At 46.3% G+C, this 8,868-nt stretch overlaps 1 pseudogene; it reads right to left on the minus strand.

The window, feature by feature from the left end:
* Positions 1 to 6,946: 6,946 nt before the first annotated feature.
* On the minus strand, positions 6,947 to 7,826 carry LOC142440786 (COP9 signalosome complex subunit 6 pseudogene; annotated as a pseudogene).
* Between the last annotated feature and the right edge of the window lie 1,042 nt (positions 7,827 to 8,868).

The raw sequence follows: 8,868 nt of genomic DNA on the forward strand, positions 1-8,868 counted from the left end.
TTGTGGCTTGAAGATGAATCAAGGGCTCAGGCTCTTTCCAGTTTCTGCTTGGCCACCTCAGCTTGTTCCCAGGCCTGGCCTCACCTGTCCTCAGGATGGCTGCCATTGTTAATTGGTGTCCACAGGCTAGGAGAAAGGACAGACAAATGTCTCCGGTGCTTCATTGTTAGAGTGAAAAATCAATCTCCCAGAATTCCCTGAGCGGACTCCACCTCCCTTGGAGTAGTTTCACGTGCCTGGTTTAGCATTAGTGAGGGGAATGGGATACGATGATCATCAGCTTTCACTGCTCAAAATTCATCTGTGGACCAGAGCAGGCCTCACTGCTTCTAAATAATAATAACTTTTTTTACCAAGAAAAATGCAAAGGGATAGGTGTTGGAAGGCCCCAAATGGGGTCCACCAGAGCCATAATTTGGATGCCTGCATCCGTAACTGTACAACTTTTTTTCCTTTCTCCTACTAAGCACAGATTTCCAGCAGTGAAATTCACGCACAGTAAATTCTCTGGCTTGAGGAGAACTGACGTATGTTCATACCTACAAGCAGACTACCATAAAACCTAGTATTAAAATGTGAGTAAAACACAGTGGTTCATCATAAGGAACTACTCTGCGACGTTCTTGAACACAGTGTGTAGTTCTAATGAATGTTCTAGAGAACTAGAGTCTGTTCTTATTGGCTTGAATTTGAAAGCTGGCTCGATGAGAAGACTGAGGTGAGCAGTGTGCAGAAGCCTGCGTTGGCTAGAGTCGATCCTGCGGGCTTCTTTTCCTGGCAGGGTTGTTGCTTTCTCTGCCTTCGGGCCACACGGGCACCTCAGATGCCGCCGCTTCTGCCAGGAGGCCTTGTGTCCCCACAAAACTGTGTGAGCCTCCTTCTCCCATCATCTGATCTCCTTCCAGAGAGCCGTTACATGCCTTCAGAATCAGAGGCACTTGCTCCTGGACGCTAATTGTATTCGTCTGCCCCTCCCATGGATAGACTGAGTATATTTGGATCTTGACACAGGGCCTAGTATGAATGAAGATGGGGAGTGGTGGAGTGTGGCCTAAATTTTGGGTACTGCACACATTGGCTAAATCCTGGGTGTTGTAATATGGTTAGTCCGGAAGCTCTGCTGAAATCCACCCACTCAGTGTCACAGTGGCATGAAAGCTCCCAAGGACTATTCTCTCGGTGTTATCAGTACGGTAGCTAAATATTACTGTGCGGAGAAAGAGTTAGTTCTTAAAGCTGTTTTACATAGGATATGGTGACCAGACATCCTGCTTTTGGCGGGACAGTCCCAATTTTGACAGTTTTTCCACATCCTGTGGCATCTTTAAAAAGTCCCGATTTTTGCAAAGAATGCACGACGAGCTAGGGTATATGGTTTTCGGCTGCCATGTGGCTATTTCACCAGGATATGAGTTTTATCAATGGGGTCCCGCTGGTGTCCCGCTTTACCAATGTTAAAATCTGGTCACCTTAATTGAGAAACAAACGAGATGATGGTCAAAGGTTAGTACTTTACTCTGTTTCCATCGCTATATCACATACGGGAACAAGTGTTCATGAGGTCGCATTCCTCACTGGATGGTGATGCAGGAGGGGATGATGGAGAGATGACCACTGTCTGTCGGAGGGGATGAGCCTGGGGATTTGAGTCAGATCCAAGTGTGAATCTGCTGCTGGAGGCGGGGCTTACTCTGCAAGCCCCTTTCTTTAAGTCAGCATCAAGGGGCTAGAGCAGAGCCCTCCTCCCTCTCCTCACGCGTGTCCTTGTAGCCACTGTCCAGTAAACTGCCTCCCAGGAGACTGTTTCTCTGACTTTCCCATGCCTGCTTTGGTTTCCATCCAGTTTTCCCCCGGTTCTGGTATTTTTAGCTTACCTCTCTCTGCTCATGTTGTTATTTCCGCTTAGTTTTCTATCGTGCCCATGTTCCTTACCCTGTGCCCGACCGGCACTTGCACGGAGCTTCTAGTTGGAAGACATGATTACAAGGGCCAATAAGTGGAAGACTGAAGCAAACTACAAAGTATACACACTCAACCTGGTTTAACAGCAATGTGACCCAATTTACCATCTCCACTCCCAGGCGAAGGCTGGGGTCGTTTAAAAGGCCTCTCCGAAAGGCGTCCGTGGCAGTGGGATGGCGTACTGGGCATCAGGGAAGTGAACGGCCGGAGGGTGGCCGAAAGCGCTGCAAGTTTTGGTTGTACAGCCCCTGCCGTGATGGAGGTTTGTTATAACAGGACGTGACCTCTTCCACAGAAGAAGATCTTGAAATTTAAATGCAAAGCAGATCTAAAATGTGAAGACACAGCATTTCCCCCCCTTTGTCAGCAGGAGACTTAGCCTGCCTGATGAGTAAGTGGAAAAATAGGGAAAAGAAAGGGCCAAGAAGAAGACATCCCACAAACCCTTCCTTCCAAGGCTCATGATTTTGGGTTTGGGGGGCCGTTCCATTTGATAAGTTCCGAGTTTTTGCTATCAACCTATGATAAATGCTTTTGAAAGAATGTTTCATTAATCTGTATCCTCCATTCCTTCTCGAAAGGACCTGTAAGTGTGACAACATGGCATGAATGGAAGTTAGAGGCAAAGGAAGAAAGGTGACACGCTGGAGCCAGAAAGGAGACTTCAAAAGCGCAACGTAATCATTAGACCTGACCCAGCTGTGATTTGACTTGAGGCCTCCCAGCCACCACCTCAAAGTAGAACATGATTGGTGATAGAGTTCCCGTAGTTGATATGACTTAAAAAGAGTGGGGTGGGCACTGGCCCAAAGAAATAGGATACACTTTTTTAAACTAACATCAGGCAAATTCTTTGGGGCCCTGTAAGATAAAGACTATAGGAAATGCTGGGCAATATCCTTAACTTTATACCGGTAGGAGATCTAGTGAGAAACCCTTTCTAATACTGTTCGTTGTACAGTGCATGCTACGAGGTGGTGGTCTGGTGGGTTCTTTGAAATACTTGGAAGACAGGTCTGTGACGCAGCAAGGAAAAAATTCATCACAGCTTTGTGAACACATTTTTAGTAAATGAAAAAACAAAACCAAACCCTGCTTTCTTAATGCTCTGTGCTCATGGACACACACGCGCGCGCACACTTTTTGTCCAAGTTTTCATCTTATCACTTGGGTGAATGAGGAAAAAGCCTTTGTGACACCCTTTCAGAATCAAGTCACGGAAAACAAACTCACTGCCATTGAATCAATACTGACTCAGCCACTCAGGACGACAGGGTGGAACTGCCCCTGTGAGTTTCCAAGACTGTAACTCTTTAAGGGAGTAGACAGCTCCGTCTTTCTCCTGTGGCTTTGCTGGTGGTTTCCAACTGCTGACCTTGGCCTTGGCAACCCAATGCGTAGGGCTCTGAGGTGCCATCAGTTAAAGAGACTAGGAAGTCAGTTATAATAAAAAAATATGCATTCATATACAGTGCTGGAATCAGATTTTGTGGGGATCTTGAGGCTTATACAATGTTGGGTGCTCTCTTGAAAGAAAAGAATATAAAATTATGAATATAAATTTGGCTATAAAAATTGCACTGACTATTGAGATTAAAGAAAGTTTACAGTGTCAAACATGCATTTAATGTGTATTTTTAAACAAATTTATGGCAATTAAAATATTTGGAGACAAGGGTATCACATTTCAATTTGTAAAGATCTTTTTAACTCTACTGTGTCATTAAGATGCTTTGTATAATGCCAAACCATAGCTGGAGAAACTAAGTTTAATAAATATCCAATAGATTTTCAAAAAAAATGCACCGACTGAGAAAAGAGCTGACAGCAAATTCCTGAAGCCATAGAAATTCACATTCTTTTCCTTTGAGATTACCAGAATGCTAACATAGATTTACCAGAAATGCTAACATAGAAATACTTCCTGATAACAACCCCCCCTCTACCACCCCCACTTCTTCCTAGAACAAGTATAGTCTTTAGCGACTGACCCCTGCATTCACATGTGCAAGGGGACCAGCCCGGAAACCTAAGCTGTATTAGTGCACGTCTTTATAAAATATCTTCTCAGTGCTCTGATAATGTACATTTTGAACTGTTATTGACAAGACCCCAAGTAAATCAATGTCTTCATTTCTTAGGAAAATGACTTCATACTAATCTGAAGAAATAAGAACTCCCTGTCAAGTTTTCCCCCTTTTCTTTCTTCAGACTCTAAATTAGAACATCCTTGGCTGACATGCAAGAAAATTTCCAGAGAAAAGTGGTTTTTGGCCAAATCAGAGGAATGTGAGACCCATTTTAAAAATATCATTTCATTGGGGGCTCCTACAAGTTATCACAATCAATCCATCCATCCATTGTGTCAAGCACATTTGTCTTTTTTTTCTTCCCTCCCACCCAAATGGGATGTCAGTCTGCCGTTTTGATTCGTCCCAGAAACCTCAGGGATTCAACGGGATTATGAAACCAGTGAAAAGCTTACGGGTCAGAGACCTTCTGGAAGCTTGGGCTAGTTTGGTCTCTCCAGTCTCTTCCTGGGAGATCTCAGCCAGTTAAGATTCATCCACAATGCACATGGCTGCTCGCAGCTCCATTCACATAGGCCTTGTGGCACCAGAAACTAGGGTTTCGCAAGATCCCGGGGGTCTTGAGTTTCGCCTAGAGCAGCGGCGGGAAGCGCACTTCATGGAATGCTGGGACAAACTGCTGTGAGTGGCTTTGTGGCCTGTCATATTACACATCCGGAGGCCAACGGACTGCGCATATTGTATTATCTGTTAATGCTCCCCTCTCCTGCTCATCGTTAACGGGAGCGCCGTGCGCACTTAGGCAAAAGCAGTCGGGTTCTTAGGACTCCTGTTGGACGAACTGCACACTTCACCTTGACACCGAGGAGGGCTTCCTGGTGCAGCCAGCTCACCTCAGGGTGCACAGGAGGGCTAGGTGATGGGGGGCGGGGTTGAGGCTAGGCTCTCGTTTTCATCTGCGCAGTGGGGATTGCCTGGGACACGTCCAGCGCTAGCTCCCAACCCGGCACCACCCTTTGTGTGCCAGGCACAACCTCTGCAATCAGATTGAAATTCAGTACCTGTATGAATTTGGGCACGTTCCCATGCCGCTCTGAAAGTTACTTTCTTGCTCGGCTTACGCATGGAGGCGGGGCATAAAATAAGGAGCGCGATTCTAGTGAAGCACGTGGCTACACGCAACAACAACGCAAGCCTTTGTGGGCTCCCGCTGAGCAGATGAAAGCTTCTTTTGCCTGCCCAAGAGTGCCGGGTGGAGGAAAGCCATCATGGCTTTGCTTCTGTCACCATCAGGGACAGTCTGTTACCATTGTTCTCCACTCCCCTCACGTTTCTCAACATCTTATTCCTTTTCAATACTTTTATTGAGGGCTCTTACATCTCTTATCACAATCCATACATTCTTTCGGTGTGTCAAGCACAATTGCTCATAATGCTGCCATCATCATTTTCAAAGCATTCTCTTCTTACTTGAACCCCTGATATCAGCTCCCCGTTTCTTCCCCCTCCCTCTCCCGCCCGCCCTCCCTCATGAACCCTTGATAAGTTATAGACTATTATTTCCATATCTTACATTGTCCTCTGTCGCGCCTCACCCACTTTCCCATTATTCGTCCTCCTGGGAGGGGGTTGTAGTTGATCTTTGTAATTGATTCCCTCCTTTTCTCCCCACCCTCCCCTAATCCTCCTGGTATTTCTACTCTCCTTGTGGCCCGCAGGGGTTGATCTATCCTGGGTTCCCTGTGCTTCCGGGTCTTATCTGTAGCAGTGTGCATGCTCTGGTGAGACCCATTCTGAAGCAGGAGTTCCAGAGAGTAGATTATTTCCAACTGTATTTTCTGTACTAACTTGTTCTCTGTTCCAATTACTTTGACTTTTACGTCTTGGGTGAAAACATGTATTGTGATTTCAACCTTGTATGGAATACAATGAAAGTGGAAAAACGCAGGTGAAAAAATAGCCATGTCCAAATAGGAAAGTACAAAGATTCTTTCCAGAACAACACCGAATATGACTCAAAGAAAAATTAGACTAGGATTCGCCTATTTTCAAAGGAACCTTCTAGCACCTGGGTGTTGCTTCCAGGGTTTTCTGTGTGTTCATCTAAGTTTTGTTATGGTTAGGTACTTATCAAGTGGGTGCTGACCCAGAGCTCCCCTCTGCACAGCAGAATGAAACAGCGCGCGGTCCTGCTCCGTCCTCACAATTGTTTCTGTGCTTGAGCCTGTTGCTGCAGCCACTGTGTCCATCCAGCTTGTTGAGGATCTTTCTCTTGTTTGCTGCTCCTCTACTTTATCAAGTGTGATGTCCTTGATCTGTTCTGGTCCCTCCTGACAACATGTCCAAAGTGTGTGCGATGAAGTGTCCCCATCTTTCCCTCTAAGGGGCACTCTGGACGCACTTCTTCCAAGACATTGGTTTTTCCTTCTAGCCGTCCACGGTACTTTCCATATTCTTTGCCAGCACCATAGCTCAAATGCTTCATTTCTTTCATTGTCCTTATTTAATGTTCAATTTTCATGTGCATATGAGGTGATTAAAAATACCATGGCTTGGGTCAAGTGTGCCTGAGTACTCAAAGTTAACCTCCTTGCTTTTCACCACTGCAGAGAGGTCTTGTGCAGCAGATCGACCCAGTGCGATGCATCATTTGATCTATTGACTGCTGCTCCCATGTACACTGGTTGTGGATCCAAGGAAGACAAAACCCTTAACAACGTCAACCTTTTTCTCCATGGATCATGATGTGACACTAGTTCTCTGTCAGGATGTTGGTCTTCTTTACATTGAGTTGGAATCATTGCTGCAGGTTACAGCTCCTTTTTGTTTTATTGTTTGCTTGCTGAGGGGCTATGCCCTTTATTAATGATCCAAGGAGGTTTCTAGAAGTTGTCGCTCCTCTGCCCTTTGGGACAGTCTTGTGGCATCTGTGTCGCATCCTGAGTACCCACTCCTCAGAAGTAGAGTCCCCAGATTTGTGTGCCGAGGCCTTGTTGATCTTAGGGGACCTTGAACTAGTTCACAAACCAGTTCGTGGTGTTGCATATTTTGGTGATGGTGCTGAGGTTGGCCCTGAGCCCCTCATCATTGCATGGATCATAAAGGACTGTCTGGAGCTTGTGTCTGTGCTGAGGACAGGGAGGGAGTGACAGTGCACATAAGCCTGAGATATGGACATATCTCATGGTTAAAGGGGACCACCCCAGCGTCAGAGGCCTTCATGTACTCCAGGATGAGCTTGGCCCAGCTGTGGAGTATCTTGATGGCTCGGCGCTGTGATGTGCTATCAGGTGTTCAGTCACAGTTGAGTTCTATCCACTGCGTGTCATCCAGGCCACATGGTCTGCGCCAATACTTCCTCTGTGGCCCTAGGGGAGGTCAGCTCAGCACAGCATTGTGGCCGCTCCATGAAGTACATCAATGACAGGTTCAGAGCACTGATGAGAAGATCAGTATGGCTGGTCAGAGGGTTCAACTTTGGAAAGAGGGACTCTCAATTACCTCACATGCCTGCTTATGGACGAGGGGTCCGGTGGCCCAGTAATTCCAGCTCCTTGAACACCTGTTTAAATGGCTCCTCCTTGGTGTCACACTGCTTGTCAATAATACCTTCTCCTCCACAGTGTGCGACAGAGGTGCAAAGGAGTTCACCTTGCTATTTCCACCTTCCTACTTCCCAACCAGAGCCCCAATCATCTGCACGGGCTGCCCTCTGGGAAGCTCATGTGACTCCAATGGCCAGAGATACTGAGAATGAAAAGGGCATGAAGAACGACGGACACATTCTGTCCCTCCTGGAGGCCAGATCGCTGGGCCTGACACATCCACCTTCATCCCTGTATTCCTTCAGGTCCCTGTCACAGCAGGCACCGCTGTCACCACTTCCCCCAAACCCTCCACAGAGGGCTGCAAGCCTTGGTCCTCATAAACAAGGGCTTCAAGTCTTCTTTACTTTCAACAAGCAAGGTTGTGTCATCTGTGTATCTCACGTTGTTAATCAGCCTTCTTTCAGGCTTGATGTCCCATTCTTCATATCATTCAGCTTCTCTGACGATTTTCTCAGCATACAGATTGAATAAGTAGGGTCAGAAGATATGATTCTCATTTACCGTTGGGGTTTAAGCCATTTGAGTATGTTTGCTGCATAATATATTTCCTGGAAAAAGAAGAAAGAGTCAGAGATTGAATTTATCGGTGGGAGGCATGGCCCTCTTAATGCCGTGATAAAATATTCAAAAGTAAACAATTGGTCTAACCCAGGGCAATTCCCATGTGCAGTGCCTTGGGGTAATAGAGCGCCCAGAAACTATGCCTTTGTAGTGGGTCCCCTCAGGTTCCTGGAAGGTATTTGATTGGAAACCAGCGTGAGTGTCACGGGGACAGACAGGACTCTGAGCCAAGCTGGGCAGCAAAGCTTGGGATTCTCAGGGTTGAATATTTAACCTTCTGACCCAGGAGCATCTGGAGAAACTTGGAAAGCATTTTGGAATTGATATGTTTGCTGAAAAGGCCAATGAGCTGCCAATGGGAACATAGCAAGCTGATTACTAGTGTGTTTTTGCAGGAAACTGCATGTAGGAAAGGAGTGGGGGACAGTGTTCAAGACGGAAAAATGAAAGCAGGAAAGCAAGCAAACAGTCCGTTCAAGGCATGCAGAGTGAGAAGAAACGCACACCGCTAAACTGTCTTGAGTCATACAACTCTAGCAAACTCTCCGTAACAGAATAGTCTCAATGAAGTCTGACAAAATGAGTTTGATTCTCCTGGCTTCCAGATCTCTGGCTTTCATGGAATTGGGGTGACTGACCCAGACCATCTATTCTGAGAAATCTTGAAGGAACTGGTTCCCTGGAATTACTTCTGGTCAACAACGGCT

This window comes from Tenrec ecaudatus, chromosome 2 (assembly GCF_050624435.1).
Source record: "Tenrec ecaudatus isolate mTenEca1 chromosome 2, mTenEca1.hap1, whole genome shotgun sequence".
Lineage (NCBI taxonomy): Eukaryota > Metazoa > Chordata > Mammalia > Afrosoricida > Tenrecidae > Tenrec > Tenrec ecaudatus.